The 21,042-nt window shown below is 34.7% G+C and overlaps 1 long non-coding RNA gene across 1 annotated transcript in view; it reads left to right on the top strand.

The window, feature by feature from the left end:
* LOC103677539 overlaps positions 1-21,042 on the top strand; it is a 129,025-nt gene that overhangs the window by 32,076 nt on the left and 75,907 nt on the right. The gene's annotated exons all lie outside the window — the stretch shown is intronic.

Below are 21,042 nucleotides of genomic sequence, written 5' to 3'. Positions count from 1 at the left end.
TGCAGAGAAGACTCTTCCTCCACATGTTTATGGCTACTGCCTTCATATTTCTGTTTCCTTCTCCCCTTAATATTGAGGGCTCCTCACAAACCCACCCTACCATGTGCTTTCCATTTACCTCACCATACTTTCTCTTTTTCTTTTATTATTTATTTATTTATTTATTTATTTATTTATTTACTTGAGAGCAAGCCAGTGAGTGAGGCGGGAGGGGCAGAGGGGAAAGGAGAAAGAGAATCTTAAGCAGGTTCCATGCCCAGCACAGAGCCTGATATGTGGCTTGATCTTACAACCCTGAGATCATGACCCGAACCAAAATCAGGGTCAGATGCTTAACTGACTGAGCCACCCAGGTACCCCTATTTTTATTCTTTTAATTGTAAATTGTGTGAATAAGAGGGATTTATTTGTAGTTATATCCTTAGTACCAAAATTAATGCCCACATATATTAGGCACTCAGTAAATATTTTTAGTGAATTAAAATATGTAGCTATTGCATGAATTTCCTTAAAGATATATTTTGATTCTGATTCTACAATTTCTTTTTTTTTTTTTTTTGCTGTTTTGTTTAATGGTTTGGTATTTGTAACATGCTAACAGAAAATATGTGTGCATATTTTTTATAGAGTTTGGGTAGTGAAGGCGTATTGAAGAGTGAGACAGATCTGATGGTCTTTTTTCAAATGATAGTTTGACTAGTTAAATATTTTAAATATTTGTAAATCAAAGCCACAGTTAAAACTTGTTAGCCACAATACCAAAGTCTTGGTCCATGAAAGAAATAATTGATAAACTTCACTTCATTAATGATATTTAAAAGTTCTTCTCTGCAAAAGATATTGTCGAGAGAATAAAAAGACTAGCTACAGACTGGGAGAAAAATATTTGCAAAAGACACATCTGACAAAGGACTATTACCTGAAATGTACAAAGAACTCTTAAAACTGAGTGATAAGAAAAGGAACAGCTCAATTTAAAAAAAAAATAGTCAAAAGACCTGGACACCTCACCAAAGAAGATATATAGCTTACAAGAAGATGATCAACATCATAGGTCATTAGGAGATTATAAATTAAAACAATAATAAGATACTGCTATATACCCATGAGAATGGCCCAAAACAAAAACACTGACAATATCAAGTGCTGGTAAGGATATGAAACAAGAACTGTCATCTGTTGCTGGTAGAAATGCAAAAATGGCACAGCTGCTTTGGAAGACAGTTTAGCTGTTTCTTGCAAAACTAAACATACACTTGCCATATGATCCATCAATCATGCTCTTTGGTATTTACCCAAAGGAGTTAACAACATATCCACACAAAAACTTGCATATTAGTGTTTATAGTAGCTTTTTTCATAATTGCCAAAACTTGGAAACCAAAATGTCCCTCAGTAGGTGAATTGGTAAATAAACCATGGTATATCTGGAAAATGTAATATTATTCAACATTAAAAATAAATGAGCTATCGGGCACCTCGGTGACTCAGTCGGTTCAGTGTCTGCCTTTGGCTCAGGTCATGACCCCAGGGACCTTGGATTGAGTCCCTCATCGGGCTCCCTGCTCACTGAGGAGCATGCTTCTCTTTCTGCCCCTCCTCCCTGCTCGTTCTCTTTCTCTCTCTCAAAAATAAATAAATAGAAATACTTAAAAAAAATAAATGAGCTACCAAGTCATGTAAAGATGTGGAAGTAACCTTGAATGATTATTACTGAGTCAAAGAAGCCATGCTAAAAAGACTACATATTGTATGATTCCAACTACATCACACTCTGACAAAAGCAAAACTATGAAGACAGTAAAAGGATCGTGATTGCAGGGGTGAGGAGAAAGGAGGGATAAATAAGCAAAACATAGAGGATTCTTAGGGTACTGACACTATACTGTAGGACACTACAGTGGTGGATACATGTCATTATACATTTGTCCCCATGCATAGAATGTGCAACCCCAAGAGTGAACCCTAATGTAAACTCTGGATTTTGGGTGATAATGTGTCAGTGTAGATTCATTGATTGTAACAAATGAACTCTGGTGTGGAGTTTTAATAGTGGGGAGACTTGTGTACATGTGGGGACAGATGGTATATGGGAACTCCCTGTGCTTTCCTCACAATTTTGCTGTGAACCTGAAACTGTTCTAAAAAATAAAATCTGAGAAACACAAAGTAGGAAAAGAAAAATAAGGAGCTTGATAACAATCTACACACACACACACACCTCCCAACATGCAAACATGTTCTAAAAACCAGAGAAATAAGAAAAAATGAACAAGCTAATGTAAAAGTGTACAAAAATTGTGCCAAAGGAGAAAAATATTTTGAAATCCAGAAATGCAAAACAAAAGTAATGTGATCTTGGTCTTGCAAAGAATTTTAATAATTCACTACCAACTTTTGCCTCCTTCCCCAGTTCCTTGTATTTTTACAATAATACTATGGGTCATTAGCAGCAAATTTCTGGAAGAATGAAAGTGATTCCCTGTAATGTACATTTTCATTAAATCCAAGCTTGCCTTTTAGCTTAATTTCCTGCTGGCTTTTGAGTGTGTCTTTTCTTTCTTCAGTCCCCATCAGTAAAGAAAGTAAATGTTGCCGTTAGAGGAAGCTGTCAATGATTGGCCAGATGGCTCTGGCTCTGGGGATAGAATTGGTTGAGGAGACTGGTATAGTAATTTCTTGAGATTTAGAGATTTCTAGAGATTTGGCTCTGTGGTCAGCTTCAGCGTGTGCCTGGTCTGACTGGCAGTGGCACCATCCATCTTGGATGTCTGTCCATTTGATTATCAATGCCAATGGCTTGGGCTTTTTATCACTTCTGCAGTCTATTATGATTCAGAATGGGTAGTAAGGAGTTCTACATTGGAGTTACTTTTTATAAAAACTCTTAACCATTTGTGCATGTATGATTTTCAAAGTAGTACATGCTTATTTTAAGTAAAGAAATATATGACCAAGAGCTTGAAAAAAATGAAAGAAAAGAGAAAAAATGTGAAATCAAAATATGTATTGCCTTCCAGTCCTCCCAGGGATTAAGGAAAAGAGTCTCATACAATCTTTCAAGACATGTAAATTAGAACTACTTTTTTTTGGAGTACATTCTGACAATAGGTATCAAAATTTGAGTCACTAGCTCCACTTGTAATAACTATCCCAAGAAGATATGAATCAAATATGCTAAGATATGTTATAAAGATTGCTTAACATAGGATTTCCCATTTTGGAAAACTATGGAGCCAACAATTTTGTATTGATTAAATTAATAAAGAAGACCTACAAAATGGAGTTCTATAAAGCTATTAATAAAAGGTCAATTATATGTGTACATAAAGTTGATATCAGAAATATTTCGTAGCTGGCACAGCATGTGGGCCTGTAGTAAAATTATAAATAAACATTTGGCTGTCTGATGCATTCTGGGTGACTTTCAGCACTGGGCTTAACCTTTGACATAAACAGACACACTGTTGGATGAAAGGAAAAGATTTGGTTTCAGAATAAAATCAGTCTATTTGATCATTTTAGAGTTTTAACCTATCTTTTATCTGTGATTCCGATTCTGTAAAACTTGATACTACCTAAAATTCCAGCCATCCTTGGTCAAAACAGAATATATTGATAAAATTACCTCTGTGTTTCCCTATGCCCAACGCCAACCCCACCCTCTCTATTCTGCTTCCCTTTTCCTCACTGATTTAGCACACAGTATCTTCTGTAACTTACAATAAGATGTAAGAGCTTGAGTAAACTTTAATTTCTTTGGGCCCCCTGAACCTTTACTTTCTAAAAGAAGTTAAAACCTGAAGCTAAAAACTGAAGATTTGTCCTTGAAAGCCAGCCTCCATGTCAGGTGTATAGAAGCCTTTTCATAAAGTCATCGGCACCTTGTTGGCTCTAAAACATGAAATTCAACCAAAATTTAGGAGGTCAGAGAGGATAAATGGGTAGGAAGAGCCACATAGATATTTTTAGTGATAATGCACAACCAATTTTACTAGTTTGTTTTGGGAAAATATATATATATATATATATATATATACATATGTTTGATGTATAATGTACATTTTTACAAAAGTCAAATATAGATGATAAAACATTATGTGGGTAATTTCTTCTCTAGCCATTCAACTACTTTTCTTTGATAATCAAGTTAATTTCATTTTAGTAGCTAAAAGTGGATCTCAGTTACAAAAGTTCAGTTGCACTTTCCCATGAAAATAGGAAAGTGAGAAACACATAAATGGACAGGTCCCTTCCCCTCTTCAGCTCTGTAGCTTTCACCACAATCAAGCTGGATCATGCCTGTTACTTGAATAATTACTAGATGTCTTTTGGGTATAATCCTTTAGAGTCCACATCAAGAATACTAACCATGTGACTTCAACAATAATCAGGTCAAAAGACACAAACTGCAGTGGTTTTTCAATCAGAAAAATGAGGAAAAGTATTCTTCAATCAGAAATAAGGAAATCTGTTACACAATTTCCCCTGAAGGATCTAGATTAATCTGGGCATCTGCAGAACCCAGGAGGCCTGTAGAGATTCAGGAAGAGAACAGATTTGGTGGCTATATATCAGAGTCTACTAATTAAATCTCCCATAAAAGAAAACTATTAGGCTTTTGAAGAGTGCTATCATTTATAAGAAGTTGCCATTTGGGTGTAATAAAAAAAGTACATCAATAATTTATTATCTACAAATTTTAGGCACATAGATTTCGAATTAAATTTAACTTACAATTTTCAAACACGTAAGTAAATTTAACTGCATTTGAAATGCCATTTCAATATCTACCAGATATTTTATTAAAAATAAGAATATTTAACATCACAAATAATAATTCATCTATTCACTAAGATTATACAATTGTATGCATCAAAGAAAAATATGCAAAATACTTGAAGTAATTTATCTGAAAAATCAAAGCATAGGCACTTTCAGTCCTTGTTCTATGAAAATACTAGAGTATGCTTATCTATCTAAATTGATATCTGATTAGCCATAGGATAGCTAATGAATAACTGCTACAAGAGTCTCCTTCCTTTGCCTGCATTTGCGTTATTTTCAACATGGTGTCACACTGACCATAGAAAATAGCTTAAAGACAAAGTATGTAGCTCCTCGTTCAAGATCAACTTATTTTCTTGTGACCTCTATTCTGCCTATAATGAAAAGATGCAGGGAATGCAACCACCTAAAAATCAGACATACCTAATTTCAACTTAGAGACTTTTTTTTTTTTTTTTTTTTTTTACGTTGGTATGATTTGAAAGACTGCTGGGTGCTCTCTGTCTTCCTTTTTAGCCATAGAAGCTGGTAACTTGAAGGGAAAGAACCCTACTAAAATACTTGAAGGAAATCTCATTTCCTTGCTTTGAATCTGTGGCATTTTGGGCTGCCTCTGAGGAAAAAAAAAATGCTGTGTCTGTTTATAACATACTAGGGAGTAGAGCACAGCACAGCAGTGATTCTTCTGACTTTGATAACATTCTGTATCCTATGCAGAGAATTTTGATTTTCTGTATCATCATTCAGAATATGTTACAGTTTCTGTGTATACTGAGTATATACACATAAAGAGAGAATACTGTCATACTGTCATTTTTTGAAAGGGAAAGCAAATAGGAACTCCTGAATGGGATGCATTATATTCTATTTTAAATTGGAACATTACCTTCCTTATCAAGTGCTATATACTAAGTATCCACATTATATGTTTTGTCCATACCTGGCTAAAGGAACGAAACAGAAAGTCTACTTACTTCTATCAGTTGATAATGTAAACTAAATAGCAGGGATAATGAAAGGTATATAAAGCTATACATTCAGATCAAATTGTGCAAAACCTAAGAGATAACTGACTTCATAGTTTGATATTTTGTATCCTTTACACAAAATAAACAAGAAAATAAGGGACAACACAAAGTTTCATTGTTACTTTTCTATACATATTTTGTGCCTGTGTTGAAAGTCTAAATTGTCACAATGGGCATGAGTTCCATGCTGCTTTAATATTTTAAACTTTCTTTGAAACATACAAAAATACTATCATTCTCTATTACTTTGTACTACACATTTTTAAGTCTATATTTTACAAGGAGCGCCTTGTGTGATACCAAATTTGACAAATTACTCCATCTTGTAGGCATGTTAAAATAATGTTATACTTTATATGTAATTTGTCAAAAAAATTCAATTACCTGGGAGAACAAAGATGTCATTATGACTGCAACAAGTTGTTCTTCAAAGAAATCAGAAATAAGGGACCTTTCTTTCTTATTCCCTATGCTTTTATACAATGCCTAAATAGTTCTTGAATTTAATTCACAAACTCCTAAAGCTGAAAGACAGAAGTATCTCAGTGTTTTGGAATTTTGAACTTATTTCTGGGCAAGAAGAGGGTTTTCTTATTATGTGCATTTAAATGCTGCTGTCTACATTTTTCTACATTTCATAGCTTTGAGACAGATTTATTATCAACTTAGTGTTATTCATATAATTATTTGAAATATTTTGACAATGCCATGAACTTAAAATTTAAGTTTTACAACTAGTATCATTCTTCCTAAATTTACATGCCACTATTTAGTAATCCCTGTTCCTGGTTTTTATATTTCAGTTTAAAGGGTATAGAACTAAGAAAGTATCAAGAGTTGAAGTCCTGCTATAAAAAGTACCTTCTACTTTTCATTAGAGAATTATATTTAGGAAAATATTTAACAATATAATAATACTAATTCCTTTTGTCCATCTTTAACTTTTTCTATTGAAGACAAATAATTTATCCTGACTTTTTCTCCAGTGTCAACATGTTCTAAACCAAAGCTTTGCAGGAGAAGAGATAATAACCCAGAAAAATCAGGGGAAATACAAAGTATTAGAATAGGATAACTGATTTGATGGTTAAATTCATTAGTACAAATACATTTTGACTCCCTTCCTGTTCTGAGTAATAGTTATCCATCATCAAGCCAGTCAATTCTTGCTTTTCCTCAAGCTTCAGTTTCCTACATGGAATGTCTTAAAAGAGAAGCAGCTCAGTTAAGAATGAATGCTGAGCCTTCACCACTTCACCACTTGTTGATTGTATTAATAATTAATTTGTTTCTTCTACGTCTGGAATACAACTGAATGTGACATAATTTTCCACATTTCTTAATCAACAATTGGCATCTCTGGGAGTAACACAGTTTCAGGTGTTTTGAAGAAGCTAACTTATTCAGAGGCTCCCTCTGTCCTTCCCCCAAATGGATTCTATTTATGCCTTTGGATCTGCCTTTATCTAAATCGTATTCCAAATATGATGAACATCTTCTTGGCACTTTCATATGATTTGGCAACAGGAAAACAATAATTATGTTTATGTAGAAAGGGGGAAAATAAAAGCAAAGAAAAAGTAGTGCTCAATATCAGCAGAAGAAACATTTTTATATAGCTTCTTTACTACCAGTAAAAAAGTTGTTGGTCATGAACACTGTAGATAGTATCTTGGAACCTTCCTATCTCTACTTCTGGTAGTAAATTGTGACTTAACTACTGAGCAATGTTGCTATCATCATTGCATTTCTACTTGTTTTTTTCTCCCTCATTACTCCTACTTGTGATGTAGTGTGGTTATTGTTCCAGGGATCAAATAAATTGAAAATACAAAAAGAAATGATTATTTTATTTTATTTTAAAGATTTTATTTATTTATTTGACAGAGAGAGAGAGAGCACAAGCAGGGGGAGTGCAGGCAGAGAGAGAAGCAGGCTCCCTGTTGAGCAGAGAGCCCTTCATGGGACTCGATCCCAGGACTCTGAGATCATGACCTGAGTCAAAGGCAGACACTTAACAGACTGAGCCACCCAGGCACCCCAGAAATAAGATAATTTTAAATTGATTTTGTTTTACACTCAAATTTTTTCTCTGTGAAAATAGGCACAAGCAGTATTTCCATAAATATATGTTTTGTATAAAATACCATATTGTATATATAATTTTTGTCTGAGGGAATGCATGCTTACGTATCTTTTTCAGGTAAGATATATTTTGGGTCTTCTGAGAAGTCCTTCCAAAATATATATTTTTCTTTACTAAATCTATGTTAGTTGTATTATTTTAGTTTAATATCAATACAGAATTATAACACAGTGGGTAATTTCCCCCTCCCTTACCCTCTTCCCCCACATACAGCTAAATATAATTGAAGGACTAAAGAGATAATCTGGTGTTTGGAAATGGGCAGAAAATATGGTAGAGAATACTTGAATTTATGAGTCATGACAGTTGTGATATAAATCATTTGCTATATTTTGTAAGATCTAACTATATCCTGAGAGAGTCTTCCAAGGCTTTTACCCTGACGATATTTTTGAAAGAAAAGTAAGTCACACACATAGGCCAATTTGCATTAGACATACTTAGAATAATATGGGTAATAAGCTAAGCCAAATATTTTAAAATATTGATTCATATACATGCCTTCTGCTGTAGCACTCATTGCCTTTATTTTCAGATTATGTTCATAATTTTATTAACAAAATTAAATTTGTATTGGTCTGATTAACTCTTGGCTAGAAAGAGATTCAGCTGCTATTTGCCTAATAAATTCGTAATGTTCTCTCGGAGCATAACCATAGTGGAATATACTTATTGTGATGGTTAACTTTAATATGTCAACATGATTGGACCATGAGATACCTATATATTTGGTCAAATATTATTCAGGGTGTTAAACCATTGGATCTCCTGGGTCTTTTGCTTGTTGACTGCAGGGATTGCAGACCTTGGGACTGGTCAGTCTCCACAACCATGCGAACCAATTCATATATATATATTTAAAGTACATTACTAAAGAGTAAAATATGGGCAAATAGCAACCATGGAGGATATATTCTAAAAATGAAGTATTCCAAAAGTAAATTTCCAACAGGGGCAGGAATAAAAGGGTTTTATTATATCTGGCTTTATATGACACTGGTTTTGAAGAGACACATATCAAATGTAAACAGCAAACCTATTTCAGACCATGAACAATTTGATACTTAAATTACACAATTAATATATGTCAGGCCCCTTCTATTTGTAATACTGTGCCAAAGGCTGCAGAGGATACCATCATATTTCTATACCATCATGTAATTTAAAAGTACATTGGCAAACATAATGTTGGTAAATGTCAAGGCATCTATTCTATTCCAAAAATATTGCTGTGACATATGAAGATAGAGGAAATTTTTTCTAATTTATTCAAGACAATTATTTGATGACATATTGTAGCATGATGAGAACTTGAGAGAAGAAAGCCACAGGTTTTAAAAATGAGTACATCAGCTGGAAGTTTGGTGGGATTGGACAAGAAAGTAACAACATAGGTTTATGCATTGAAACTAATGTAAGAAGGATGCTTTTTACTTTTTTTTTTTTTTTTACTCCCAACTCACTGTACCTGGTGAGGGGGCATGTCCTTCAGTAGAGGCAGGATCTCTCCATAGCCTCAAAAGCTCACCATTGTATCGCTACTGCTCTAAGGCAATCGTGGTCCGCTTAACCCTCTCATCAAGTAATTGATTCAGGCAGAGACATACATTACAATTCTGGCCATTAAGAAATGAGAGAAAGACTTTGGGATACTTCCTAGAAGTTTTCTTTCACTCTTATTTCACATAACCCAGTGATGATCCTTTTTTGCTTTTTTTTGCTATTCTATAAGGAGCCTTATCCCTCATCATGAGATAGAGGGAAAAGGCAGGAGACAAGTTCAAGTGGAACTAGGATGTTGCCAAGCAGCCGAATCAACCAATCTCTGAATTGCCCTGCCTTTGGACTTCCTATTCTATGTAATAATATATCTCCTTATTATTTTATCCAATTTGTCCGCTATCTCTTAAGGAAGATAAATACGGTAATTGAATTGTTAAGTAATGGCCCCATGATGAGGCTTTTCAATGTGCAAATTGTTTCTTGATCATTGCGTTGGTTTCAAGAAAACAGTAAGAGAGGGAAAAAGGCTTCACTATATCTACAGTAGAAAAAACAATATGACAGCTTATGGGCCAAATACTACACAAAATTTCAGCCAGTATTATCCATAGGAAATTTCACATAAAAAGCTAAATATCTCTCTCCTCTTAAAAAATGAGATTCAGTTCCACTGAGCAACTTCCTACATGGCAACTTGGAAGAAAATAGTTAACATTGGGTCTCTAAATTCCTTCCTTCATCCTTCAGGAGGAAGTACCTAATTATCCTAGGTACTTAGTACATAATCAGAAAGACAGCCTGCTTCTGTGCTTGCATTGCCCTCTGAATCTATGTCTTTATTTTGTTTTTTTGTTTTTATTTTTTCCTAGGCATAATTTATTTTTTTGCATAGGTATAAATTAGAATCTGGAGATAAAAAATTCAGAACCAATAGTGCAGCATTTGTGACAGGTGCCAGAGAACCACAGTTGGCCTTGGGCCTCACCTTCCTTCCCAGCTCCATCTCCTAGGAGCCCATTTGGGGCTCAGCCCTGTTCCTAGGGTACCTACTTGCACAGCAGTCCCTCAGCTTTTGACCCCCAACCAGAGCCCTTTGTAAACATGCTAAGGAGCTTTTAAGTTCTTCTCTAAGTTCTTATAGAATTTGATTGGTTACTACACATGAAACCATGGTTTGGATTTATGGGATGCAGCTGGATTAACAATGAAAATTATCAAGTGATTGGTACAGGTAAGTCACATAGGCTCTTTAGCTACATGACAATCAAGGTATAAAAACTGAAAAGACCACAAAACTAAATGGCTTCCTTGTGTTCAGCTGTACTGCATGCAGTTGGCATTTGTCACTTTGAAATAAAACTATATCTCAGAATGCCAAAAGAGACTTTTGGAAATCTAAAACTTCTAAAGGATAATGATGAGCTTGTGGCTATTTCTTCGTTGTTTTCATTCTTTACTATTCATTAGCAAATGTCAGTGTTGGGGAAAACCTGTGACTTACTGGATCTGTTTTGACAACCATTTCTGGTGATGCATTAACAACTGGTTAGAAATAACAGACTGAATGTAAATTTCTGGTGCAGCAGAACTCATGTTCTTGGCATTTGCACATTTAATTATAAACAGAAGCCCCTTTTGCTGCCTGTAAAATATTACTACGAACTGGGCGTGTGGGTGGCTCAATCGATTAAGTGTCCAACTTCTGATTTCAGTTCAGCTCATGATCTTGGCGTCATGAGATCGAGCCCTGCATCCATTGAGATTCTCTCTCTCCCTCTCCCCCTGCTATGCACTCTCTCTCTAAAATAAATAAATAAATCTTTAAAAAAATAAAATATTACTGCAAAGTTAGAGGATAGTTTAATGGGAAAGTACTATAATTCATGATACCCACGAAAACATTGATGTGACTAACAAACTTTTGGTAATATTACCATCATAGTCATAACACTGAAATATCTTATTCCAGTGTTTTGAGGAAAATCTTAAAATACTCAGTGAACACTGTCAACTTGTCTAAGTGTTAATAACAGCAGTGCTCTTGCAATGGGCAGTACTAACACTAGACACATTCCAACCATAACAAAAACAAAACAAAAATAATGGCAACTAACATGACGACAAGATTATATCAGCAATGTTGTGCAAATACCTAAAATTTAAGTTAATTTCATGATGTACTATGACCTTAATATTCTCTTATTGTTTGACTCACACATAATCAATGCAAGAATTGATTAACAATAAAAAATGAAAAATACGTTGTTTATAGCAAATTCATTTTGGTTTCTAAAAAATCAGATATATAAGAATAAACCAAAAAACAGTTTAGAAGAATTACAAGTTATGCAGAGGGTAAAAGAAATAAAGACATATTGAAATAAATACTGAGATATGTTCCTAAATGAAGAATCATATTTGTCAAGATGATAATTTGTCATCTGAATAAAACATTAATTGCATTTAAACTTTAAATGCCTCTTCAGAAGTTGCATTCACAGAACTTCATCACGAACACTTGCAAAATTTAAATAAAATATTGTCATCATGGCATCATCATCAACATCATTGTATTTTTTTAACCTAGAGGGTACCTTCATTGTATTACTCTACCAAGGATGCCATAACAGAATACCACAGACTGGATGGATTAAACAAGAGAAACCTTTTTCTTACAGTCGTGGAGACTGGAAGTCTAAGATCAAGATCCTGGCAGAATTGGTTTCTGGGAAGGCCACTCTCTCTGGCGGGCCTACCAGAGAGAGTGTGCCCTCACTGTGCCCTCACAGGCCCTTTTCTCAGTATATGCACTCTCCTGGTACTCTTCCTCTTCTTATAAGGACACTAGTCCTTTTGGATTCAGGTTCTACCCTTTTGATGCCATTTAGCCTTATACCACCTTAAAGGACCTATCTCCAAATACAGTTAGACTGGGGCTTAGGGCTTCAACTTATGAATGGGGGGGGGGGGTGAGGGGCAACACTTCAGTGCATAACAATCATCATCATCATCATTTAAAAAATTATTATGGCCTGTGAATCTCTTTTTTATTATTCTAAAATAGCATATAATCATTACAAAATGTTAAACAAAAGATATGTAAAAAGAACAACCTCATGTTATATCATTCCTCAAAGTCAGCAGTACCTATTTGATATTTACTCTGACATATCCTTCTCTTTAAACAAATGGTTCCATAATTTATGTTATAATCATACTAAGTGTTTCCTTTTTTACCAGAATTATCTTTTATAGACAGTAAATATTGATATACAGATATAAATAACACACATATATACCTATATAGATATAGGTATTATATATAGATATATAGATAAATATAGCAATAGAGATGGGAAACAGATAATTAATTTAAAATTTTCCATACTATTCCATTGTGTAAAAGTACAAAAATTTATCTAACCAATTTTAACTATACAAATGGGCATTGTTAGAGTTGGGTTACCCTGAACACTCTGAGGTCCAGATGCATATGCAGGATGTTTATAGGTTTGGACTCCCTTAGTCAATGCCAACAGAATGTAATAGAAAGGGGCAGGACTAGGAGAGGGAGAAGCTTAGTTGTGATGTGCTTTAAATGAAGTTCTCACCTAAGCCCACAGAGACATTTGCAGAGTCAATGGCACTTCTGAATAGTCCTGACCTGGAGTTAGAGAGCAGGACTTTCACCCCCACATTTATCAGTTACTGAATGTGGGTTGCCCCTTGAAAGGAGGTATGACTTTGGTTGAGATAATTTTCTTCAGTACAATAAATGTCTGTAAAGGTTAAAGGCAGTCATTCCTAGAGGGGACTCTAGATGGCAAGTCACAGTTTACACCAGTTTACACCCCTTGTCACATTTATCTCATATTAGTCCAAGTGGCAGTAGCTCCAAGACATAAAAAGCAACCATGCAAGAGCTAAGACATTCACATGTTTATAGAACCTTAAAGAAAATTTAAAAAAAGTGATTCCTTTGATAACAAGTTACTTTTCTTTAGAAGTTAAAAAAAAAGTTGCAGTCACAGAAATATGATATACTTTAACTATACTTGGTAAAGACACTGAAGTCTAATCTTTAGAATTGCACACTAATATCTGAATTTTTATCATAATTTTCACTAAGTAGCTTCATTAAAGGAGACAGTCACCAAATATTAAAATAGTGTAGAAAGGGATAGTGAAGAATGCTAATCCATTCATTCAACAACAGTTAAACATCTGTTATGAATCTAACAGTCTCCTAGTTCCTGAGGACACAATAGTGAAAAAAAATACCATTTCTCTGTATATTTATAATTCAATGATAGGAAAGAAAGATCATGAGTACTTGGACTAAAGAAATAAATTCTTGTCTGTAGCTTAAGAACAGCAGTTCCCTAATCACAAATAGGTTATAGTCATCAACAATACAGACAGAATATTTTCAGAAAAAAAGGTGTGTTTACTTTTGTCAGTTATGGCCATAAACTGATACAGCAGCCTCCGGGTTACAGAAATCAAATGGTAAAGGAAAAAATATGACTGATGAAGAGACCTTAATCAAAACTTCTGACAGTAAGTGTCTTATGTTGGTTGAGGGGCAAGCTGTAGAAATCCAGTCTAACAAACAAACAAACATAAATAAATGAAAAAGAAAGCAAGCAAGAAAGAAAGGAGAAATGAACTTTAGTAGAACACTGGAGGCTGTACAATGCAGAGGTAAGTAGATTTCACAGAATTAGATCATCCAAATAACTAAACAAATAAAAGGTTAGGTAGAAGGTAGACAAGGGCCCCAGGTCTTTGAAGGAGAATGGTAGAGATGTGAGCTGGAGACAAGGATGGGTGATAAATGGGTTACATATTAGAAGCCTGAAAGCACAACATCCCAACCTTGTGGCTTCCAAGACCTTGGGGCCGACAGAAAAAGAACCACCAGTGCAGAACATACTGTTCTCCTCTTCTACTTCTGCCCCAGGGTAACTTCTAGACTCATTATAATGCATTTGCATTGCAGGTACAGCCTCCCATACACACCCCAAACCCAACCCCACAGAAAAAGGCTGCCATGACAGTTCTGGTACAAACCTTGTAGGGTCAAAAACTCCCTGTCCCCACCTGTCGGAGGAGTTCCCCAAATGATTGGAAGGAGCTTCCTTTAGAGAGCACCCCACTGTATATCACAGCTCCTCCCACCCCAGGGAGATGCAACAAATATCCAATCCCAAAACAACCTAGAGCTGGTTCTACCTCCAGGAACCTGCCCTGCTCTTCCACCTTGAGAGTGTACTTTCATGTTTATTAACTGCTTTGTGCTTGCTACTTTCTTCTGCCTGTCTTCATTCCAATGCCCATCCTCACCTAAACCTTCTCGTGGGGAATCCAAGGATGGACATTTCTATTCACACAAGTCAAACTCTCCCACAGGTAACAAAAGGACCCGGTAAAACCATTATACACAGTTACTATAATTATTATCAAAATGCCCAGTTTTTAACTAAAGTTAAAAAACTATGAGATGTATATAGTCACATAAAAGTGTGATCCTTATACAAGAAAAAAACAGGCATTAGAAACTATCTTTGAAGGAGCCCAGATGGTGAACTTAGCAGACAGAATGTAAAGCAGATTCCATAAATATGTTCAAAGAACTGAAGGAAACTATCCCTAAAATATTAAAGGAAGATATTATGACAATGTTTCATTAAATTAAAAAAATCCATAAAGAAATAGAAATTATTAAAATAATCAAATAGATATTCTGGAGTTGAAAAGTACAATTCCTGAAGTGAAAAATTCACAACAGTACAGCTCAACAGTACATTTAGGTTCACAGAAGAGAGATACAGCGAGCCTGAAGATATATCAAAACATACTGTGCAATCTGAAGAACAGAGAAATAAATGAATGAGGAAAAATGAGCAGAGCTTTCAGAAAAATGTGGGACTCCCTAAGTACTCCAATATACAAGTAATGGAAGTTCAGGAGAAGAGAAAATAGAAGAAAATTATTTGAAGATACAATGACTGAACAGTTTCCCAAACAGTTAAAAACATTAATCTATACATCCAAAAAGCCACCACAAAGTCCAAGTTGGATAGTTGCAGAGAGATCCATACTCAAAGACATTATGGTCAATATACTAAAAACCAAACACAAAATCTTGAAAAAAGCAAAAGAAAAATGACTTATGTACAAAAGGAAGCACAATAAAATTAACAGCTGACGTCTCATCTGAAAACTAGAGTCATGAAGCAGTGGGACAGAATACTCGAAGTGTTGGAAGTAAAAAAGCAAAACAAACCCCCAAACAAAAACCCTATCAATCAATAATCTTATATCCAACAAAAGTGCCTTTCAAAATAAAATAAATACATTTTCATATTTAAAAAAAAGTCTAAGAGAAATAAACTTATAAAACATAATAAAGGATATCTTATGAAAGTTCTATGTCTAAGTTTACTTTTTTACATGAGGATGACCAAGAGTTATAGCACCATTTGTTGAAAAGGCTAGCCTTTCCCCATTCAATTTAAAGATGCCTTTGCATCTTTAAAAGATCAGATGACCGTGTGAGTCAGTTTCTGCTTTCTCTGTATCAGATATGTACTTTGCAAATAATCTTTCCATGAGGGCAGATCAAGTGCAATTTGTCATCCGTATATTTTCAGTGGTGATTATGCTGAACATAAGCACTGAACCATAGTTGATACAGTTGTTTCCACAGGGGTATGTGCTTTGGTTAACAATTTTGATACTGCTATACATGTGTAGTGGAATCGAACAATTAATTAAATGGATGGCAGATGGTGGGAGCCAAGTTTCTAACTATTACAGTTGTGGCATATAGATAATAAAAGGAGGAGGCTAAAGCGATCTACGTGTTAAAGGATCAGAGTGAAGACATCAGTATTAATTCATATTTTGCTTAATGGAGATACAGACCATTACATGTAGAAATATTTATAGATATGTATATACATATGTGTATATACACATGGATCAGTATACTCACATATCCTTCCTTGCTAAATCAGCTGTCTATGCCTAGAAGCAAAAACATCCTGGTAGGAACAAGTATACCTAACATAGCATCCAGATATTGGTTTATAATATCATTCTTGAGTAAAAGAAACTGGGGATCCCTGGAAAAATGGCTTGTTCTAGGACAGAAGCAAGAAATATACAAGATGACCCTGGAGCATCTTGTGGTATCATAAAACAAGGAGGTGTTCAGTACACATACACACACACACACACACACACACACACACACAAATGATGGGGATATTTTAAATGGGATACAGGAACCCCTGGAAGAGTTCATGATAGCCAAAGCTGAAACAATTTGAGCAACCAAATAAAGTAGTATCAGCTTATTTTCTAAAATATAAAATAAACATCCATGAGTCTATACTGATAGAAGTGAATTAATAACATAAAATGAAGATTCTAGACAAATCTCCTATGCAAGAGAATTTCAAATAATTTATGCAGGTCTTCATTCCTCAAGGAGGGGAATATAACTCCCCATTGTTTGAGTGTGGGATGCACATAACTTCCTTTCAATAAGTGCAATACTGAAAGGGGGAGAAAGGAGTAACTTTACAGTGGAGAAATCGTATAAACACTGTCTCAGCCAGGTCATCAAGGCAACATTAACAGTGTTAAGTTACGCTGATAGTATGTACACTTGATGTGATGTGATGTGATGATAATGGCACATCACTATGGTGCTCTGCCTCCCCAGAACACACTCAATGTCCAATCATGAGACATCTATCAGACAAATCTTAATTAAGAAACATTCTAAAAAAGATAGGACCAATACTCCTCAAAACTACAAAAGTCATCAAAAACAAGGAAGATCTGAGAAATTGTCATAGGTATAGGAGCATAAGGAAACATGCTGACTAAATGTAATGTATTCTGGATGGGATCCCAGAAGAGAAAAAGATAACAAGTAAAAACTAAGAAAACCTGAGTAAAGTAAGGAGTTTAGTTAATAATAATATATAATTATTGGTTAATTATTATAAAAATGTACCATACTAATGTAAGATGTTAATAATAGTGGAAATTGGGTGTGTGGTGCCCTAGGAACTGTGTACCATCTTCAAAATTGTTCTGTAAATTGATTAATATGCTAAACTAAGTTTATTAAAAATAGATCTACAATACAAACATCAAATAGTGTACTATTATGGGGCTTTGTGGTTTGTGAAGAAATAGATTTTCAAAATAGGCTTGACAGCATGGCACACTGACATGAATTAATACATGATTCAGTCAGAGGTCCTGTGCTTGAATTCTATTTATCCATTTAGAACTTTGCAACTCTTGTCTTCCTTTCTTTTTTTTTTTTTTTTGTGCTGTTTCATCTGATAATGCATCATCTATCTTTGAAATTTATTTACTTATTTATTTTTAAAAAGATTTATTTTAGAAAGAGAGAGAGCATGTGTGTGGACCAGCAGGGCTAGGGGCAGAGGGAAAGAATCTCAAGCAGACTCCCCACGAAGCACAGAGCCATGCATGAGGCTTGATCTCATGACCCTGAGATCATGACCTGAGGTGAAAGCAAGAGTCGGCTGCTTAACCAACTGAGCCAGCCAGTTGCCCCTGAAATTTATTTTTTATTTTTATTCTTAGGCAACAAACTCTGTGTAGTCACATCAAAGTCTAATAATGCATTCTTAAAACCAAGTCCAAATCTGCCAGTACCTAGCTCTTGGCATTGGGCAATCAATTAACTTCTTTGGATTTCACATCTTTAATCTTTTAAGAAAATGTGCTAATGGCTGAAGCCCTTAACATTACTTTAGTTTATGTTTTACTTAGTTACCAGTTCTTTTTTAAAAGAATAGCCCACAGTAGAAAATGTCAAATACCAAAATGCTATGTCAATAAAGTTACATTATTAAGACAACCAGATATCTTTCAAGAGTCAGCTATAAAGTCAACTTCAGGTGTTTTTTTTTTTTTTAAATATATTTTTCCCATGCAAGTAGGGGTTAATTGTCCCTCCTATGTGCAAACCACAGCACATTAAGCGCATAGCATTTAGTTTACCATATTTCAATTGTTTCTTTCCTTCCCTCTCTTCCCCTACTAGAACGTATACCAAATTCAAGAATGTTTAGTGAATATAAAAATATTTTTTACAAGGCAGTTCTCAGTCAGAGGAAAGACTGGACAAAGCAAGACAACCAATCTATGCAAGATCGTGTTTTCATTAAAATTTCCAGGGGCAAAATTTTAGCTCCATGTATGTTGGAGCTTATCAAGAATATATTTATGATTGATCAGAATGTGGCATAGAGACAGCCATAAAGAAATAAAGCTAATGAAAACAGAAGGGAGAAAAAATAGTAACATAAAAAGACAAATTAATGCAATAGAACTTAAGGAAAAGAGCAGAGGTATTAACCAAATACAACAAAAAGTATGCATTTTCGAAAGAAGAAAATATTAGACTCCTGCTTACCCGAGACCATGTGGCCCTTGTCTCTAGTATTTCGGAGGTTGATAAGGGATAAATAAATTTATAAGATATAAACACCATCCAGCTAAGTATATGCTTTGATTATAAGCCTGTGTAAGTAAGATATGTGTAAAGGTCAATAGATTAAATATGTAGTTTAATCAGCAAATTATGTAAATTAGCACAAATAAAATACACTCTACAACTTATGATCAGTAAAGCATGCAATTCCATTAGTCAAAAGTAGGTACATTTAAGAGAGTTAAATATGCTCTTAAATCAGCAAGATTAAAAAAGGAGAAGAAGAAGAAAACTATAAAACTTCCGATTTGGAGCCTGTGCTTCACCTTGAATCCTGAAGGTGTTGGCACACTGGCTCCCGACTGTGGACAAACCACTTTGATGGGACTAGTCCTCAATGGATAGCAACTAGAAACTGAAAAAAAAAATGTAAAAAGAAAACACAGAAACAAAAAGTACTTAAAGGAAATGGAAAGCAACCCAAATAAGCAGAAACTGGCAGAAGTGAAGGCACTGAGTGAGTTTTTTGTTCTTTTCTTTTTTATGGTTTTTCCCTGACTGAAGGTGCCAGTTGATATCATGAGCACTAAAATTTAGGAAGAAACTTACAGTCTTATTGTCTGGAACCAGAATACAGAGTTCAGGGCTCCCACAGCCTTTAGGCAGTGAGGGTAGAAAAACTTCAAAGCACTGAGCCAAGAAAGGGAGTTGAACATCTGTGTAAAGACGGGATATAAACTGTGTATAGACTCAAATATCTGGCTGAATCTGGACCCTCGTGTGTGGGCCGTAGACTCCAAGCAGCCCAGCTACAGGTGTAAGAATTATGTAAGAATTATACAGAGATTCCAGCAGCTAGCAATTGAAAGACAAAGAGTTTGGAGTTTGAATTCAGACTATCTTCTCTATTTTCTCATTCTTATTTTGCCCACATTTCTAGTTTATTTAAGCCATACAACAATTTTTCTGTATATGTTTAACATTCACATGTCTATATATATTTCTATCCCTATTCAGAAAAGACCTGAAATAACTACTTCTAAATAGATATGAGAAGGAATCTGTGTAAAACACAAATATGTTAATGTGTTGACTTGCCAGGTGGCAGAGGGTAAAAAAAAAAAAAAAGTTTTCAATTTTTACATCTAGTAATATAGTGCTCTCCAGTGTTAAACTTTTATTAAACAGTTGTTTCGCTAAAAACTTTGCCTGTGTGTTAAAAAAAATACCAAAATCTTCAGAAACCAAAAATTAGAGCAGAAAAATTTTAAGTTTGTATCAATTTCAATAAACTACATATAAGTACAACATAATTATTTTTGTTATCTAGGTCTGTACACATAATATATGCAAAAGTCAAAGGGATTCTGGGTCACAAACAATGTGACAAAATCACATATCTTATCATACAGAAAAAGTTATCCATAATAAAAGATGTCAAAGAGTTGGTTACTCACTAGCACTGCCTACGATAATAAAAGGAACAGGGGTGCCTGCGTGGCGCAGTTGGTTGGGCGTCTGACTCTAGGTTTCCGCTCGGGTAGTGGTCTCAGGGCCCTGGTCTCAGGTTAGGAATGGAGCCTTGAGATGGGCTCCTCGCTCAGCACGGAGTCTGCTTGAGACTATCTCTCTCCTCTCCCTTGGCCCCTCCACACCCCGCTTTCTCTTCCTCTCCAATAAGTAAATAAAAGGAGCAACAAACTGATAAGTTATTTTGTGTATATAATAAATATGAGTCACAGTTTCTTCTCTTTATATATTTTTCTTAAATACATACAGAAAGGATGTACATATATTCGTTTGTTAATGTTTTGTTATATTGCATCCTTAAACAATAGTATTGTTTTTAAAGAATAATAGTCTACTTGAAATAGACTATTTCCAGTCTGGATTGAATTATAATAGATTTTAATATAAATATAAATAATATAAATATCTATAATATAAATATAAATAGCAAATATAATAGATATAATAGATTTTATTAAACCAGTGCCCGTGGTTCTCAACCAAGTGCAATTTTGTCTGTAGATATTGTTGGTTGTCGCAACTGGGGGTAGGGTGCTCCTGGCATCCAGTGGGTAGTT

Source organism: Ursus maritimus, unplaced genomic scaffold (assembly GCF_017311325.1).
Source record: "Ursus maritimus isolate PB19 unplaced genomic scaffold, ASM1731132v1 scaffold_10, whole genome shotgun sequence".
Taxonomy (NCBI): domain Eukaryota; kingdom Metazoa; phylum Chordata; class Mammalia; order Carnivora; family Ursidae; genus Ursus; species Ursus maritimus.
This window is presented reverse-complemented; position numbering and strand designations above follow the sequence as displayed.